This window comes from Triturus cristatus, chromosome 1_2, assembly GCF_964204655.1.
Source record: "Triturus cristatus chromosome 1_2, aTriCri1.1, whole genome shotgun sequence".
Classification (NCBI taxonomy): domain Eukaryota; kingdom Metazoa; phylum Chordata; class Amphibia; order Caudata; family Salamandridae; genus Triturus; species Triturus cristatus.
Window position 1 is genome coordinate 347,369,743 of NC_140580.1, and position 18,625 is coordinate 347,388,367.

The following is an 18,625-nucleotide window of genomic DNA, read 5'->3' on the forward strand; positions in this document are numbered from 1 at the left end:
ATATCAAAAATTCACATAACCCGACTATCAGTTGATTGTGCTCCAATTGTGCTGCACCTTTTCCATCCGGTGGAAAGATCTAAAGCAAATGGGAGGATTACGCAGAACAAAAACCCAGCCCAGTTTTAATCCTTCTGTTTTTGGACTCGCAGCACCAGTGTTTCAGTTGTCCACAATCTAGATAAGAGTTACTCCTAGTGAGACCACAAGCTCCAGGAAGCTGTTGGAAATCCGGATCATAAAACAGGGCTGAAGCATGACGTAGCAAAACTGCAAGCAAAAACACACAATAAAAGCACCTTGTGACGTTTACTTTTCAATACGGTTGTATGTTACTCAAAGTGCTTTAAAGGATCTTATGAGGGAAGAAACGAGGAAGGGAAAAGAAAAGAGGAAAGATTTATTAAACCGTGAACAAATGAGTGAGAATTAAGGACAGGAGGTGAACATGACCTGTTAAGACCATGGATCTCAATAAGAGGAACACAGCGCATGCCAGCTGAAGCAAGAGCCTGTGCCCTGCTCTGTGTGAGCTAACCCTGCAGACTCATTTTAACTTTTTGCTTACAATATTTTAGTGGTATAAGGCCAACATACCCACTTAGCACAAGCCTTCTTTAAAAGGAACAAAGGTTTTATTGGCGCTAGAAGAATGCTGTTTGCTCTGGACATCACAGAAGCAGTCTGCTTGGAAAGCATTACACTTTCAAGGTGCTCTACAAAACGCAAAGTAAAATGGAAATACCAATGGCTCAGTGACCATGAGCGCTTTCTCGGCAGGGAGCCGTGCTTGGTACACTGCAGTGTCCAGATGTATTGTAATTACATTTATATAGCGCTTACTATCCGTGTCAAGTGTGCAATGCAATATAAATTGCAATGCAATAGGTCTCTCATTTACGCGAGTTTAAGCGATTGCCATTGTATATGAAAATGTCTTTTTATTTATATTTTAAAAACCAAAATAAAAAGCATAGCCGTTTACAATGCCAATAGCTCAAACTCTCATAACTGCGAGACCTATTGCATTGCAAATGCTGGTTGGGATTCCAAGGGTTCTGCAAATTCTTCAGTGGTGGACCTAACAGTCTGTTACTTGACATTCTGCAAACTCTGGGCTGCAAGTGATAAACATAGATCCACTATAGATGGGTTTGATAACACCTATTACAGGCTTATCAATCGATGGAAAGACTTTTAAAAAAAAAAAAAATGTAAAGCTTTATTTATCATGCTGAACAAGTACATACAATGAACGAAGAATTAAAATTATGAAATAACATTTACATGTGCGGGACAGCAGGTACTATGGAAGAATTATTAAAGAAATAAGACGTTAAAAAAACCTATAGACACGGTACATTTCAAAGGCAGAACACATCGAGCATCATAGAGCAGTACGGGAGAGTGTCTTGCACAGGACAAATAAATGTTTAACCAGACGTTTCAATGTCTAGGACAATCCATAGATAACAAATATTCCAGCTGTCGTTACCAGATATCCTTAATCAAAATTCTTTATTCGGTTTCAAAACCATAAAAGTACGATAAAACAAATGTAGTAAAATCATAATGTACAATTAGTAAGAAAATTAATTATAGAAGACAAATTCATCCTGTGACAAATGTCATCCCTACTGTCATGTAATATACAGGACCAGCTTCGGAGGCAGCCGCAGATTCGAAACCAATAAAATATATATTCGAAACCAATAAAATAGGTATAATATTTGTAGCCCAGGTCCCCGAGCTCGAGATGTCATATACATATATGCAACATATATTCCATCCCTATTAAAATAATGTACATTGACATAAGTTCACATATTAAAAAAAAAAAAAATGCATCCCCTTGTACCCCATTAAAACATTTCTTAATCTTACTAACCTATACTAAAAAGATGGCTACAGAATGAAAAATAGTTTCCAAATGCCGTTGTTGAAGATATATAGCAATGCTGGCCTGTATCGCACAAAATTGAAATATTTGAGAAAAGACATAATGCTCTCCTTCGTGTCGTATAAAAACTAAAAAAAAAACAACAAACGAAATCCTAAATGTAAGGTACTTCTGCAAATTTATCACAGGGGCAGGGAGGTAGACTCCAACCCGGCAATGGACAATCACAAGCCCCCTCAGCCAAACATTTCTCAATATAATTAATATATAAAGAAAATAAAGGGGCTAGAATGCAGCCCTGCCTCACCCCCTTTTCCACATTAAATAACTCTGTACACTCTTCCTTACTTATCTAACACATTTAGTGGTCCCTTTATACAGTTGCTGTAGGAGTTTTATGATTGGTTCCCCTACAACCATGTTCATCATTAGGTCTCAATTTGCAACTATTGACACTGTCAAAAGTCCTTGACAAGTCCATAAAACCCATGTATAGGGATCCTTTTTTAGCCAGCATATACTCACTAATTTGAAGGTACAAATTCAAACCGTGCTCTAGTCCCCAATTCCTTCTGGAAGCCGAACTGTCACAAATAATAATCTTCTCTTTAACCCAGGCCCCTAGTCTTGTCAGTCGAATCCTACCCATCACCTTAAAAGAAGAGTCCAGCAGGGAGATTGGCCTCTAACAGCTTGGCTGTGACTTGTTGAACTTCTTAAAGATTGTGACAGTCACGGACTGACCCCATGTGGAAGGTGGGCCATGCTTAGCCACAGCTTTTAATATGTCATCAGCAATGCACAACAATCAATATTGTCAGTGAGCATGTCTAGGGGTAGGCCATCTGACCATGGAGTTTTCTTTCACTCTACTTTGGCACTATTAACCTCATCTCTACTCTAAACGTGCCGAGCTATAGGCCAAATTAATAGCCTGGGCCCTGTTCGCATGGATACACTCAGTCTCATCCTTTGAAGCATACATAGTTGCAAAGTGCTTAACCCACTCTACTGGGGAGATGACTGTATCCACTAACTGTAAATCTGGCTCTCTGAAAAATAGGGCATTGACTTCTCCAAAAAGCCATCTTTACTAGCTTTCTGGAGGGTCTCCCATGCCTCCTTCTTTATAACATCCCTGCGCTTATATAAAATTCCTTTTCATAAAGTCTCCTGCATTACTCCAGTATTCGAACTTACATAGATTTACATGCTCGAATCCTTCCCTGTCATCAAGATGGGAGTACCTAGATTCCTTAATAAAGCAGTGTACTGATGGGTATAGACGAGAGAAGGTCTAGGCCTCTTAGTTTAGTAATCTATCATAGTCATTTTAAAAAAGTGACCAAACTTTATTCTAACCAATTGGGATGAATCATCCTTTAGAACACTCCTGTGAGAAGCTCCAGCCCCTCAGATGTGTTTACAGCATGTGGTGCTAGGGAGTCTCCAATGAGCTCTGCTCAATTTTTTTCTTATTCTGTACTTCACAGTGAATTTTCAAGGATCGGTGTACACACGCTCGCTCTCGCCATTGCACGCTCGCTCTCGCCATTGCACGCTCGCTCTCGCCATTGCACGCGCACTCTCGCCATCGCGCGCCATCGCGCGCGCTCGCTCTCGCCATTGCTTGCGCTCTCCATCACGCTCACTCTCGCCAGCCATCGCGCACACTCGCTTGCGCCATTGCTCGCCATCGCGCTTGCCATCGCGCTCGCCATCGCGCTCGCCATCACGCGCTCGCTCGCCATCGCGCATGCTCACACTCACCATTGCGTGCTTGCGCTCGCCATTGCGCGCTCACCATTGCGCGCGCTCGCCATTGCACGCTTGCCATCTCGCGCTCGCCATTTTGCCATCTCGCGCTCTTGCCATTGTGCGCTCTTGCCATTGTGCGCTCTTGCCATTGCGCGCTCACGCTCTCCATTGCACGCTCGCTCGCGCTCTCGCCATTGCGCGCTCGCGCTCTCGCCATTGCGCGCTCGCCCTCGTGCTCGCTCTCGCCATTGCGCGCTCGCCCTCGTGCTCGCTCTCGCCATTGCGCGCTCGCTCTCGTCATCGCGCTCGCTCTCGTCATCGCGCTCGCTCTCGCCATCGCGCGTTCTGTCGCCATAGTGCGCTCTTTTGTGCACCTGTATATCTGTATTTTTTTTCTTGCAACTAAATCTGGCTGAGTAATGTCATTGAAAGCAAAAAAAGGCTCTCTTCAGAGGCTCTGCTACCTGTGGGGAAAAACAGGCTATATACAGATGACCACATCAAGACTGCATCTACAGCCTTTACCTTGGTCATAAAGCTACAGACTGTAAGGTTTGTCAAACCTTTTCAGCCAAGACCCTTATAGACCGGGAAAGGAGGCTTCTTTTATGGCTCCAAAAACTTAAATCTAGGAAGGAGTCTGTCTCTGATACTAACAGCAAAGAATCTTTTTCCATGAGTGTTCAGAAAAGGCCGAGAGAATCTTCAAGTCTCTCAGAAGCCTCCCAACAAATATTCTAAAAATCTTCTCATGACTCAATCAGCGAGCAAACAAGAGTCGTCTCGTCATCTGCAGAAGACAGTCTTCAAAAACTGTGTCTGAGCCTCTTACACCTCCACTACAGGTCAGCGCTCAAGTCCTGTCTGCCTCCCCCCCCCCCCCGTTGGCAGCTCCCTGACCGCTGCCTTTTTCTGGGGATCTCTGCCGGTGTGCCTCTATGTTTGGTTTGTATCCCCCCCCATAGCCTTTTTTTTGTATAGTTTAGCGTGCCCACAGTCCCCCATTAGTTAGCCTTTTTCTGTATAGTTTAGTTGCGCCCCATCTTCCCGACAGCCTTCTGTTCCTGTGTCACTCGTTCCCACTGTTTTTTCCCAGCCTTGCCGCCTCCTGCCCTCCCGGGCACCTCCTGCCCCCCAGAGCCTACCTTATGGTCGATGCGTAGCAGGCGTGTCAAAGGCAAACCTGTATGCACCTGTCTGTGCATGGACCGGTACACCACTGAGGAACTTCGGTCCCTCAGCCCCAAGAGAGATGCCAACTGCTGCGTCTCCTTGCCCAGAACAGAAGGTCTCTTCACCTTCCAGAACTGCTGCTTCTTCTGCAACACCTACTTACCAGCGACTCCCTTCTGGCAGACACCAGGCCAGCTGACACCCCACCCCTGTTCAGCTGATTGCCAAGCCGACGATCCACTGCATGCTCCTCAACGTCCAATCCCTCTGCAAGCACTCCCTGGAAGTCTGGGACACCATAACTACCATCGCCCGACGTGATCACCACTGAAACCTGGCTCACTCCCTCATCAGTGCCCAACATTGCCACAGCAACACCCCAGCAACAAGCTGCTACACTGCAACTGGCATCGTCCACAAAGACACCCTCTTATGCAACACCACGAAGGATGACTCCACGCCGGTAATGGAACAACTCAACTTCCAGATCAGACTCTACGCTAGGGTCACCATCAGTGGGACCCTCTTCTACAGACACCCGGACCCCTGGCCAAGCTTCTGCAACACCATCTCTGACTTCATCACCCCCTGGCAATCGACACTGAACACTTCATCTTCCTGGGAGACATTAATTTCCACATTAAAGACCGCAAGGACATCAACTCTACCATTCTCCTGGAGAATGTGAATAATATTGACATCTCACAGCTGACCTCAACCCAAGCGCACATTGCAGTGCACACTGGATCCTATCTTCTCATCCAGTTGCAGAATCAATTCTCCCACACAACCGAACTGACCTGGACCAACCACAGCATCGCCCACGTCTCCCTCACTGGTCCACCCACCCGACCCAGTTAGGCATGTAACTGAGTCACTGAGCACCTCTGGACCTCCGTTCTCAATGCAACAACGCTCGACCCCCTCTGAGAAGTTCTGGACTTTGAGCTCGAGGTTGTCAAAGTGAATCTCCTCAGGTGCAGACACCATCGTCCCCCTCTGACCTCCCCCCCCCCTGGAGACAGACCCGTAAAATGTGCCAGCTGGTTCACCCCCAAACTCCAGGTCCTCAAGCACGATTGCAAGAAACTAGAGACATAGGCGTTCTAACATACACCCCCCCGACTTCAGTGCCCTCAACAACTACCACCGCCACCTTAGGGAAGCCAAGAAAGTTGCCCCCCACCAACTGCATCGAAGCCAGCACCAATCACACCATAGTGCTCTTTACCATCGTCAAGAGTTCTCATGGCTATCGGCCACCGAGAACGCTATCCAGATCTCTCAGGATCTTTCAGACACCCTAGTGGTCTATTTTCATTAAAAGATCAGACATCGGCACTAACTTTGCCCCCAGCCCACTGACTTCAACCACCTCCACACACACAAACCGACGATACCTACTCTGACTAGAAACTGCTCTCTACCCAAGACACCTCCACCAACAAACTACACTCCGGCTCCCCAACGGACTTCTGCCTTCACCACATCTACAACCTAGGGAAAGAAGAAATCGGCATCTACCTCAGATCCTCAACGCATCCATCACAACAACCACCGTCTCTGCCTCCTGGAAGCACAGAGGTCAAGCCTAGTTTGAAGAGACCCTCTACCGACCCCTGCGAACTCAAGAACTACCTGCCCATTTTGCTACTCCCTTTCAATTACCTCGAGCAGAACAACCTGCTCGACACCGCCCTATCAGGATTCTAGGCCAGACACCGCTCCGAGACCGCCCTGATCGCAGCTACAGATGACATCAGATGCCTTCTTGACCAGGGGCAATCAGCGGCCCTCATCCTGTTCGATCTCTCCGCAGCTTTTGACACAGTCTCCCATCACACCCTTATCACCAGACTCTACCATCTAGGCATCTAAAACAACACCCTCAGCTGGATTGCCTCCTTCCTTTTCGGCTTCACACTGAGGATCCACATTCTTCCTCTCTTACAGACACAAGAACATTGACGTCCCCCAGGGCTCCTCCCTCAGCCCCACCCTCTTTAACACGTACGCAATGCCTCACGTAGACATTGCTCGCACCCGCGGTCTACATCTCCTACGTCGACACACCGCTCATCCTCCCCCTCACAATTGAGTCACCACCAGAGCCAACTTCCAGTTCACCATGCCCAACGTTGCCAACTGGATGACAGCGAGCTGCTTAAGACTGAACTCTGATAAGGCAGAGGTTCTCATCTTTGAAAGCAACGTCTCCCCCTGGAATGACTCATGGTGGCCCACTGCACTCGTCCCTGCACCTGCGCCCTCCAACCATGGACGCAACCTCAGAATCAACCTTGACAGCTGACTAACCATGAAGAACCAGGTCACTGCCGTCTCTTCCTCCTGCTTTCACATCCTCAAGATCTTCCGATGGATCCCCATCTCCACCAGGAAAACAGTGACACAAGCCCTCATCACCAGTTGCCTCGGCAACGCACTCTATGCCGACACCACCAAGCATTTACTCATCCACCTCCAGACCATCCAGAAAACAGCAAGTCTCACCCTGTACCTTTTTTGAAAAACCAGCACCTAAGCCCACTTCAGAACCCTCTACTGGCTCCCCCGTACAGACAAGTTGCATCTTCAAACTTCTCATCCACACCTACAAGGACCTCCACAACATCATTGCGCTACATCATCCACCGCTCGATGTTCCATCATCTTGACACCACTCTCAGCACCCCAGATAAAGATGGGATGCGTCTGGACACCATTGGCAAACATTTTTCATCTGTCCACACCAACAGTCAATGCAGCCAACTCCTTCGCAGTTCTAGTCGGGTACGATCGATAAATGTGGTCAGATACTGCTCCTTATATTATCCAGCTACCTGAGGATGTCAAGGAGCAAGTCAAAAAAAGTCCTACATGAGTGAGCTCACATCCAGCAAAATCATAGATTGCGCCATGGAGATTGCGATCACTGGATTCAGGCAATTGGTAGGTGCTGCAGTACTAGAGTGTCAGCAATGGCTAAAAGCTACCTCTTGCTGTCCTGAGGGTCAAAGCAAGATCTTGGACCTACCTTAGGATGGAGAGGCCCTCTTTGGGAAACCGATGCGGCCAAGTCTTTAGGGACCTTACAGTTTCAGAAAGTGCATTTTCGAGGCTCATTGAGAAGAGGATAACCTTCCTACAGAGGATGTTATCAATAATATTAGTACCCCTCTTACTCTACCTACTCCCAACCATATCACCCCCAATATCAGCAGAGACAACCAGCGCAATCCTAATGTCCGATCTCTGCCTAGAGGAAATGCATGACATTCTGGAAAGGATTCCAACCGTCGCCAATGATGCGTCCTAGGCTTCAGCTACTACCCTGCCTCCTTCCATCTCAGGGGCAAGGTTACCAACTACCTCCGCCAATGGCAGGGTATTACTACTGGGTCTTAGCCCTTATCCAATTCGGAAATACTTTGGAATTCCTCCAAAGACAACCACCAAATCCACTCCACCCATCCCTCCATAAACATCTCCATCTTCTTAAATTTGAAGTCAAAACAATGTTTCACAAGGGAGCAATCAAGATTGTTCCTGTGTCTCAAAAAGGGAATAGTTTCTACTCCTGTTTCTTAATACGCAAAAACTCAAGGCAGTGACGACCGATCCTAGACCTCAAACCTCAACACCTTTTTGAGGAAAAAGTCCTTCTGTGTGGTCACTTTATGAGCGGTTCTCCAGCTCTTAAAACGGGGAATTTATGACCACCCTCTACCTCCAAGATACGTATTTTCTTATACCTACTCATTCAAACCACAGAACATCTCAGGTTCACAGTAGCTGAAAGCCACTGTTAGTTCAAGGTGCTCCCCTTTGGCCTCAGATCTGCACCCCTTATCTTCACAAAGTGCCTCACACCCATGGCAGCCTTTCTCAGACAAAACCACCATCAAGTATTGCCTTATTTGGATGACTGGCTGGTGTAGGCGCCTTCCAAGCGGACAGCATGGGCATCCACAATAGCCTGCACGGATCGGTTCAGACAGCTAGGTCTCACTCTCAACGTGGACCAATCCAATCAACATCCATCACAAACCATGACGTTTTTAAGACCAGGTTAGACACTGCATCCTTAAAAGCTTATCCCACACAGGAGTGACAAATATGCCTCATCTCACTGGCAAAGGTCATCCAAACAGCGTGTCTTTCCGTTCTCCACTACAAATCCCTTTTAGGGATTAGTTTTTCCTGCATCCCTCTCGTCCCCTTCTGTCGCCTAGAGATGCGTCTCCTAGAAGAAGAATTGGACAAACAAGGGCTGCTGCTACAGGCTCCTTCGACCTCATCAATTTACTCCATGCATGGTGAGCGCCTTACCTTTGAGGACAAGGCAGGAACATTTTTCACTCCATCGCTCATTTCACCCCCTGACTACTGTAGTCATCGCGACCAATGCTTCCCTGGAGGGGTGGGGAGCGTACCTGCAAGCTCTCCAAGTCAGCAGCCAATGGAATCCAGACAAACGTCAATTTCACATCACTTACTCGAGTTGAAAGCAGTACATCTAGCCTTACAGGCATTTCTCCTGAGGATTCAAAATTAGGCAGTGCTTGTCCGTACAGACAACACCACAATGATGCACTACATCAACAAACAAGGTGGCACAAGATTCCATCTGCTCTCCCCGGAAGCACAGAAAATAAGAGAATGGTTTATTTCACACAAGGTGTCTTCGGGCAGAATATGTTCCTTTGAAGCAAAACACCTTAGCAAGCACTCTGACAACATTGTGCCACGAGTGGGATCTACACCAGCAGACCCAGAGCAACATCTTTCTCCGTTGGGGCAAGCCGAATCTGGATCTCTTCCCAACCCCCCTGAACCGCAAATGCTTGTTTCGTGCACACTGACATCCCCAACCGGGGTCATGGGGGAATGCCTTTTCGACTGCGTGGTCTGGCATCTTTGCCTACGCCTTTTCTCCAATTCCTCTTCACCCAAGACTACTCAGGAAGATGAAGGCAGAACCTTGAAAACTTATTCTCATCGCTCCATCTTGGCCTCTCCAACATTGGTTCACGAAGTTGCTTGTTCTCTATCAGAAGCACCTCATTCTATATAAAACGTTCCACACTCTCCTGACAATTAACCAGGGCCACGTTCTGCATCCGGATTGCAAGTCTCTAAATTTAGCAGCATGGCTCCTGAATTCCATGAGTTCCAACATCTGAACATACCATCAGAATGCAGAGCAATTCTAGCCAGGGCCCTGCCTGATTCCGCATCTGATGCCACCAGGCTAATGTACATCCTCGCTCCTCCTTTCTGAAAGAAATTCGTCTGCATCCTCTTCACCTGTTGCAGTCAGGGTTTGCTCATTCTTTCATCAAAGTCCACTTGGCCAGCATTTCCCATTTCAGCCATCTTCTGCTTCTCAATCACTATGGTCTTCCAGAGTCATTACACAGTTTATCAAAGGCTTATTCCATACATTTCCTCAGTTAGGCCTCCGCCTCCCTTGTGGCAACTAAATGCTGTTCTATGTCAGCTAACGAAGGATCCATTTGAGCTCAACCACAAAGCAGACCGCCAATGTCTTTCCTGGAAGTTGGCTCTCCTTCTCGCCTTGACCTCTGCCAGAAGAGTGAGAGATTCGGGCCTTTAACATACAAGATCCATTTCTCCAATTCAGAAATTATAGGATTATTCTCCATACAAACCCTAAATTCATTCCGGAGGTCCCTGCAGACTTTCACCTGAATAAACCAGTGGTTTCCAAATCCTGCGAAATTAGTGGAAATGGCGCTTCATTCTTTAGACGTCAAGTGATGGCTAAAATTGTACTTGGCTAAGACTAAAGCTGTCTGCAAATCCTCTCAGCTATTTGATGTGCACAGTGTTCCAAGGAAACGAATTCCACTCTCAAAGCACTGTTTTTTTTTCAAAAACAGTTGTCAACAGGATATTTAACTAATACTTTTCAATGAAAAATCTAAATTTATTACAGCTATAAAACCAACATGGATCAAATACCAGAACATAGAAAAAGGCATATTGCAACAGCAATCTGGCCGCCTTTTAAACTGTTTACACGCAAGCACATTTTTCTTTTTGAAATGCTTAAATGCTTAAGTGATAAAGTGCTATAGTACCCAGAGAAAATCACATTGAACTGTTCCAAGGAAATATATATTTTTTTTGCATAAAATCAGCATGCATAAGATGGAGAAAGGCATGTTGCAACTATGAATCAGCTACATCCTACATTTTTGGGGGCACTTCTTTAAAGCAAAGTATTTCTAGTTGGATTTCCGGCAGCATTGTTTTGTCACCAGAAAGTTAGCAGGCCTTGACATCAAAGGTTCATGCCCACTCTACGAGGACTTTTTCTACTTCTTTGCTAGTGTCTATTTCTGAAATCTGCCGGGAAGCGACATGGAAAAACAGACACGCCCTTTACTCGTCATTACTGCTTGGACTCTGCAGTTCACAATGATGCGGCAGAGGGCCAAGCAGTGCTTCAACATCTTTTTCGATAAAGGTGAGCCTTCCCGGTCTTCCCACTATCCGTGTATTATTTTTTACGCACACTTTCCATGGTTATCTGTTTGAGACACACAAATGTATTTTCCTCTTTAGCTGCTATGTTCTTCATAACCTTGTTCTCAGGATTCTCTTACCTATATACATATAATTTGTTTATATTTATTACGCATTGATTATACCTAATCTGCCGCTTAGCTGCTCTTTAATCGGATTCAAGCCTGTGATTCTATGAAAGTTCCAATACTGGAGTAAGAATAGTTACGTGCCTGTAACTGTAGTGCTCCAGCATGCAAAATCTGTGGTCAGTCATTATCACGACCGGCAAAGGCTCCCTCCTTCTGTGTAACCCCCTGCTTATGCCTTGTTTGCAGGCTTAAACTTATTCCCCACAAGTTTTTCCCCCAGGGCCCTTAAGGCATCACAAACTTGATTATTACAGGGGCCACAAATTGGCTCCTTATTAACCTCCTTGGCACAGATGATTTAATCCACTCTAATCCTTCATATACCATCACTTGCAGGGTGTCAATTCTTTTGAAAACCAGTTTGAAGGCGTCTATCAAAAGTATCCAAAGAACGTAGAGTAGTGTCGGTAATGTCCTTCAACATTTGTTTAAAACAAAACATGGCCATAGACTTGAGATCTGATAAGCTGGCACCCTCTTTGTTCTACAACCTCTTCCCTTGAGGTGACCTCCTAGGTGAACCTGCCACCCTTTTCTCAACTGTACATCTTTATTTGGCAATACTTTTTGGTCTTGTTGCTGGTGGCAGTCAATGATTATCCACTGGGGGCACAGGTTGAATGGACTACAAAGTGTATTGCACATCACAGGTTATTATTCTCCGATGAGTGGCCTAATGGAGGAAGTGCCATACTCTTTTCCTCCGAGGATAAATAAACCTTGTTGGCCATCTTTCACTGCCTGTTGGGTGTTTATCAATTTCCTCTGCATTGCAAATCTCTTCAATTATGGCCCATATGGCATTAGTTTAAAAAGTAACAATACAGGAGCCACAGAACCTCAACGGAAGGCTGCCGATTTTCTTTTCCCCATCTTACCAACAACCGACATCATACGACTCGGTCAGACCTGTTGAAAACACACAAATTGGTGCCCTGCTCCAACCTCTAACAGCCGCTAATGGGTGTAGGCAAGGCCGCTCTTGGCCCGGTCTTTGCCCGGCACGGGGAACAGCTGCAGTTTATCAATGTGCTTTTCCGGCGCAAACTCTGGAGTCACTCAGGTTTATCTTTGGAAAGTAGATGACTCTTGTAAAAAGTCCAGCTTCATATCAGTGTTCTGAATCTGAAGGCATGCAAATCTTGCTGAAAGCTTTCTAGACCTCTTTACCAGAACGTAGTGTTGATAAAAGGAAACTACACAGGAGCTGAGAAGCACACATTACATAAAGTTTTCTTCCAGAGGATACTTATCAGTAGTCATCAGCACTGAATAATCCCCGCCCAGGTGCGGGACCTCGGAGCATATACAAAAATACAGATCTATATGTGTATGTTTAGATAAAAATTAGAGTACCTCTAAAACATACATATAAATATATAAACATGTAGCCTATTATACCTCAGAAAGGCTAATATGCCAAAATTACATTGGTTGTCCTCAAAAGAAAATCTTGCATATAAATTCTGTAACAAGAGAACATAGTCTCCAATAGTGTTCCAACACAGCCCTTTATTTTCTGAGAAAAAGGCAAGTAATAGCAGGCAATTAGCCCATAGGCTGCATAGATGAAGAAACATCACAGTACTTAAAAATTGGCACCCTGCCTTTAAGGATTTCAAGAACCTGGACACCTTGCCTTTAAGACCTCCAGGTGCCCCCTGCTCCCATCATGCACCACAGGTGAGAGGTCAGTTCTTTTTTCCGGCTCGTTCTGTGAGGATCATGGAGCATTGAGCTAGTAAATTTTTGATAATTCTTGTCAAATTGGTTTATTTCGTCTCTTCACGACGTTTGTGACTGCTGGCAACTTTCTCTGTTTTCTGACATTTTTTTAGAACAATTTTCTGTCGGAAATACCAGCTTTATTTAACAAATGTCTCTCCTGTGGGAAGATAATGGCAAAATCAGACCCACATTATCTTTGTATTGTGTGCTTACCATCATCACACAATCCAGAGAAATGTTCATACTGCCAGCAATTCTCCAGAAGAACTCTTTGTGACAGGGAGAAGATAAAGCAACATGCCTTACTGGAGAGAGAAAAGGGACCTTCAAAAAGTGGCCTTGAGAGCAATCCTGCTTTCAAAGAGCCTTCCTCTCAGGAAAAACACAAAAAACGGCGTTGATCTGCTTCTCCAGCATCAAAAAGGAAGCAGATCCCTGATTGTTCAGTCTTAGTCGAGATCGACGTCGGAAATGCAAGCAAGGCATGCAACGACGTCTAGGGACAGATTGCCGTTGAACTGGCTACAGCATCTGTCACCGAAACGTTAGTTGATGTCTAGCATTCTACTTCGGGCTCGAAGTATGTTGGTCCTGAGAGACCAAAGTTGACTTAAAAGTTGGGCTCGACTTTGAGAACATTCGTCGACGTAGAGACACAGGTCGGTGTCTAGATCGCCGCTGCAGTCCTGTCGAAAGGCGCCGAGGATCAACGTCGAAGACTCCGCTGCAGGCCTACAGGCGGTCGACTTCTAGGACTCAACCATAGTCCTGCAGACTGTCTATGTCGAGGGACAGATGTGAGTCCCCAAATGCCTCGCCGCAGAAGCAGTCAACATCGAAGATGGCACAATCGGTGTCGTCTGCAAGAGGTCATCGTTCGACATCAGAAGAAAATCCTACAGCGCCATCAGGGGAAATGCTTGAAAGGTCGACGTCGAAGTCCATACGGTCGACGTCTAGGGAAGTGTCCTCTTCCCCTGGCTTTAACGTTGTGCAGATCACACTGGAGGGATCTCCGGTTCCGGGAGAGCAGACTCTCCCATCAACCTTTCTCCAAGGTGGTTGGAGAGTGTCCGACACTGGAAGGTTCAGCACAGAAGTCCGGATTTCTCCCTTAACATTCACTACCTCCAGAGTCTTGGCTGGGCTTTCTCTTACTGCGTCCACTAGGGCATCTCCACGCAGGTCCCCAAGGAGAGCTATGTCACCATTAGCTTGACATTCAGGATCCAGGACACCAAGTGGACGATCTGGATCTCACCCTTCTTCCACTCCAAAAAGGAGACGAGGTCCCTGTCGGGGTCCACTTCCTCAAGGTAATCTGAGAGACTATTCACCAACATTGTCTGCGACACCCTCAGCCAGAGTGTCTCCAATTGATGATATAGGGACTTTTAATGAGGTTCTATGCCAGGGTGCCAAGAAATTGAACATTGATATGTCACCACCGACTGTCTTTTCGTCAGTCATATTTGAAACGCTGCATCACATACCCTCGGCGAAGCCACTTCTTCCTTTGGTTCCGGTACTGCTAGAACCAGCGATGCACACTTTTCTGACTCCGGCTACAGTGGGTTCAGCTCCCCCACGTATTTCTAAGAAGTAAAAGGTCCCGGATCAGGATCCCTTGTTTCTTCGATCGGATCCTCCTCCAGATTCGGTCATAGTGGCAGCTGCTAGGAAAACTCATCCAGCAGCAACATCCTCCGCAGTAGGACAGTAAAACATGGACTCGTTGGGCAAAAGGATGTGCAACACATCTGCATCTATAATGGTGGCTAGTGCCTCTGCTCTTCTGGGGTGGTATGATGGATCACTACACAGAGAAGAACTACACGAAATTATTAGTTGCAAGGTACTAGAATCGTGACAAAGAAAGAGTTATATCCCTCACTATCTAAAACCCAGGGGTATTTGTCAGAAGGAAAACACATTATTCTTTTAATACTGCCCTCACACACTTTGCAGTGTCATGCTTCATCATAGGGCCGCGTCGAACGCCCCCGTGCAGACCAACACAGAGGGCGGAGCGCAATATTTTAAAGAATGAAGTATGTAGTGGTGAGGTTACAGAAAGACGGAAAGTGTCAAAAAAGAACACGAATAGTGACAACAAAAACAAAACAAGGAAAATATTCCCTAAAAAAGGGACCACAAAAGTGCAGACATATACACTAAAACTGCCTAAGAGGGGACTATCTTCAATTTTATTCCTGTCACCCCCTGGCAGGATTAAAAGTAATCTATCGGGATAATTAGGGGAGGTAAAGACCCCTAAATCCCTACTGCTTTGACCAACATGTTTCTGCCACCATCAAACGCTCATATGAGTCGTACTGGCATTCATCAGGGTGTTGGTCCCTTTATTTTCTGGTCTACCCCCTATTTGGGGATTCTTTACCTTCTATCGACAAACAGCCGCTACTGTTTTCGTCCTGTACTCTGGATAATTTTTCGAGAGCGAACAAATTTCTGAAAAAGAGTAGAACATATTCTTTATCGTTCTACTTCTCTCCTGTACCTTCCTTAAAAATAACTTTCCTCTGGACTTTTTTAACCACACAATACCATGTCACCCAGGATTCTACATCACTCTACACCCCTAAGTGGCTACGACACATGCCGAGAAAACAGGTGTCCAATACACCCGTGATGTAAGAAACAAAGTTGTTTCACACCAAACCAACTCCAAACCACATCCGGACGGACGTCCGTGGTAGCAAAGTGCCATGCTACTAATTACTTACACCCCATAGCACATGTTAATACCCTTAGTGTGAAACAAAGAAAGATAGACTTACAAGGGTTTATTGGAAATTCTCCAAACCCGGGACCGTTGAGGGACCGTGGTCCTATAGTCACACTCTGTTAACCAAACGAACAGGAGGGAATATGCAGAGCCATCATTAAAACAATTCTACTTCCCATTCTATCAAAGTTTACCGCAATTTTTTTACTATCACGCTCCATATACTATTGTTACTTACTACTTCAAAGACACACGGCACTAATAGTCCTCACATCGGTCCTCTGTCGATATTGACGGGGCAGAATTACCTTCCCTTTAAAGGTGGCGCGTGAACCGCCTCATCGGTAACCGCTCTCTGACCACAATGTTGTTTCGTACTTCCGGCCAACAAGAAATGGGTGAAAGCAAAGACGGACATCTCACAGGTGTGAGTCTTGTTGTATGGAACATACCCGCAGACATCTGAGAAGTCCTAAGTCCCCACCGATCAACAAGGAATCTCTGTAAATGTTTATATTCAAACATTCAGAAACACCTTATTTGTCCGTATCTAATCTGTTGGATTGAGTTAAAAACCTCGAACAAACTTTTGGTCACCAACAAAAAACGAACCTAAAACACTTACTAGTTTGTCATTTATTCTTGTATACACTCACATCGGATAGGGAGATCAGTGGGAAAGACAATGACTTACACAAGACCATCTGATCCCACAGTGATTAAGTGCCAAGACGGTCGACCAAACCATGACTTCTTACCGATACAAATCCATCTTCTAACCGCATTACTATACACGATCTTAGACTTGGCAGCGTTAGAGATATTTAAAGTCACACTGTGTTCATCAAATTCACATCATTTTTTACCTAGCCCATACAGATGGAACCATGGGATAGTCGTTTAAACCCCTCATACTGCTTTTAAGTCTGTTGACCCACCATTGTTCTCTGACAAATAGGAAACTGGCAATATCTACTGTATTAGGTGGTATAAAGGGTTTGTCTAACACTGTCCACCTTAGATCTTGTTCATTATGTTTTTTTTCGTGGAAATGAGCTGTTAGTTTTGTATTTGTTTTTCTGCATCGTATTGTACTAAGGTGTTCCAAAATGCGAGTTTTTACTCGGTGCGTGGTCATTCCGACATACAATAAGTTACACGGACACCGTACCAGATAAATAACATTCTCAGTGTTGCATGTGGTATGTTTTCTCTGCTCCCACGGGTAGTCAGTCCCAATATCCACCTTTTTTCCATTCAAAGACAAGGGACATGCTCTACAGGAGCCACAAGCATAGTGTCCCATAACAGGAGGCAAAAAGTGTTCATGATGACAAACACTATTGCCAACCACCGATTATCTCGGGCGTGCATTGACCACAGTGTCTTTTATACTTGCACTTTTTTTGAAAGAAAATAGTGGGAGAGGTTGTTCTAACCCATTAGCGTTCAAGATCCTCCAGTTCTTTTGTATTATCTTTTTCATGTGGTTAGATGCTGTGTTAAACGTCGTGACACAAATACTGCTCTCAACTCTTTCTTTCTCTTGTGTTGTTAGGAGGGATTCCCTGTTGCTATTTCTTGCTCTTTTGTGCCTTAGTAATTACTTTCTCAGGATAATCTCTGTGCTTCAATTTTTCACTGAGGACACTGGCCTCTTTTATGTAATCCCCAATAGAGGAACAGTTCCTACGCAAACGCAGGATGCCTATATGTCTCAAATTTTGAGAATGAGACGGTATTCACGACAGCCAACCCCTTTTTAGAACATATTAGGGTATGGCGCAGGTACATCGATGATGTGCTCATCATCTGGAGAGGTAGCAGTGACCTGGCAGACACCTTTATGGATTGGTTAAATCATAAAAATCCATTTTTATTTTTTACTAGCACACTTACAAATGAGGCTCTACCTTTACTGGACCTTTGGATTAGAGCAGAAAATGGAGGTTTAGCGAGTAGTGTTTTCCATAAACCTACGGGCAGGAACAATTTGCTATCCTTTCAGAGTTTCCATCCTCGCTCACTGAAAGAAAATTTGCCATATGGACAGTTCCTGCGTTTGCGTAGGAACTGTTCCTCTATTGGGGATTACAAAAAAGAGGCCAGTGTCCTCAGTGAAAAATTGAAGCACAGAGATTATCCTGAGAAAGTAATTACTGAGGCAAGTATAAAAGACACTGTGGTCAATACACGCCCGAGATAATCGGTGGTTGGCAATAGTGTTTGTCATCAAGAACACTTTTTGCCTCCTGTTATGGGACACTATGCTTGTGGCTCCTGTAGAGTATGTCCCTTGTCTTTGAATGGAAAAAAGGGGGATATTGGGACTGACTACTTGTGGGAGCAGAGAAAACATACCACATGCAACACTGAGAATGTTATTTATCTGGTACGGTGTCCGTGTAACTTATTGTATGTCGGAATGACCACGCGCCGAGTAAAAACTCGCATTTTGGAACACCTTAGTACAATACGATGCGGAAAAACAAAACTAACAGCTCGTTTCCACGAAAAAAAACATAATGAACAAGATCTAAGGTGGACAGTGTTAGACAAACCCTTTATACCACCTAATACAGTAGATATTGCCAGTTTCCTGTTTGTCAGAGAACAACGGTGGGTCAACAGACT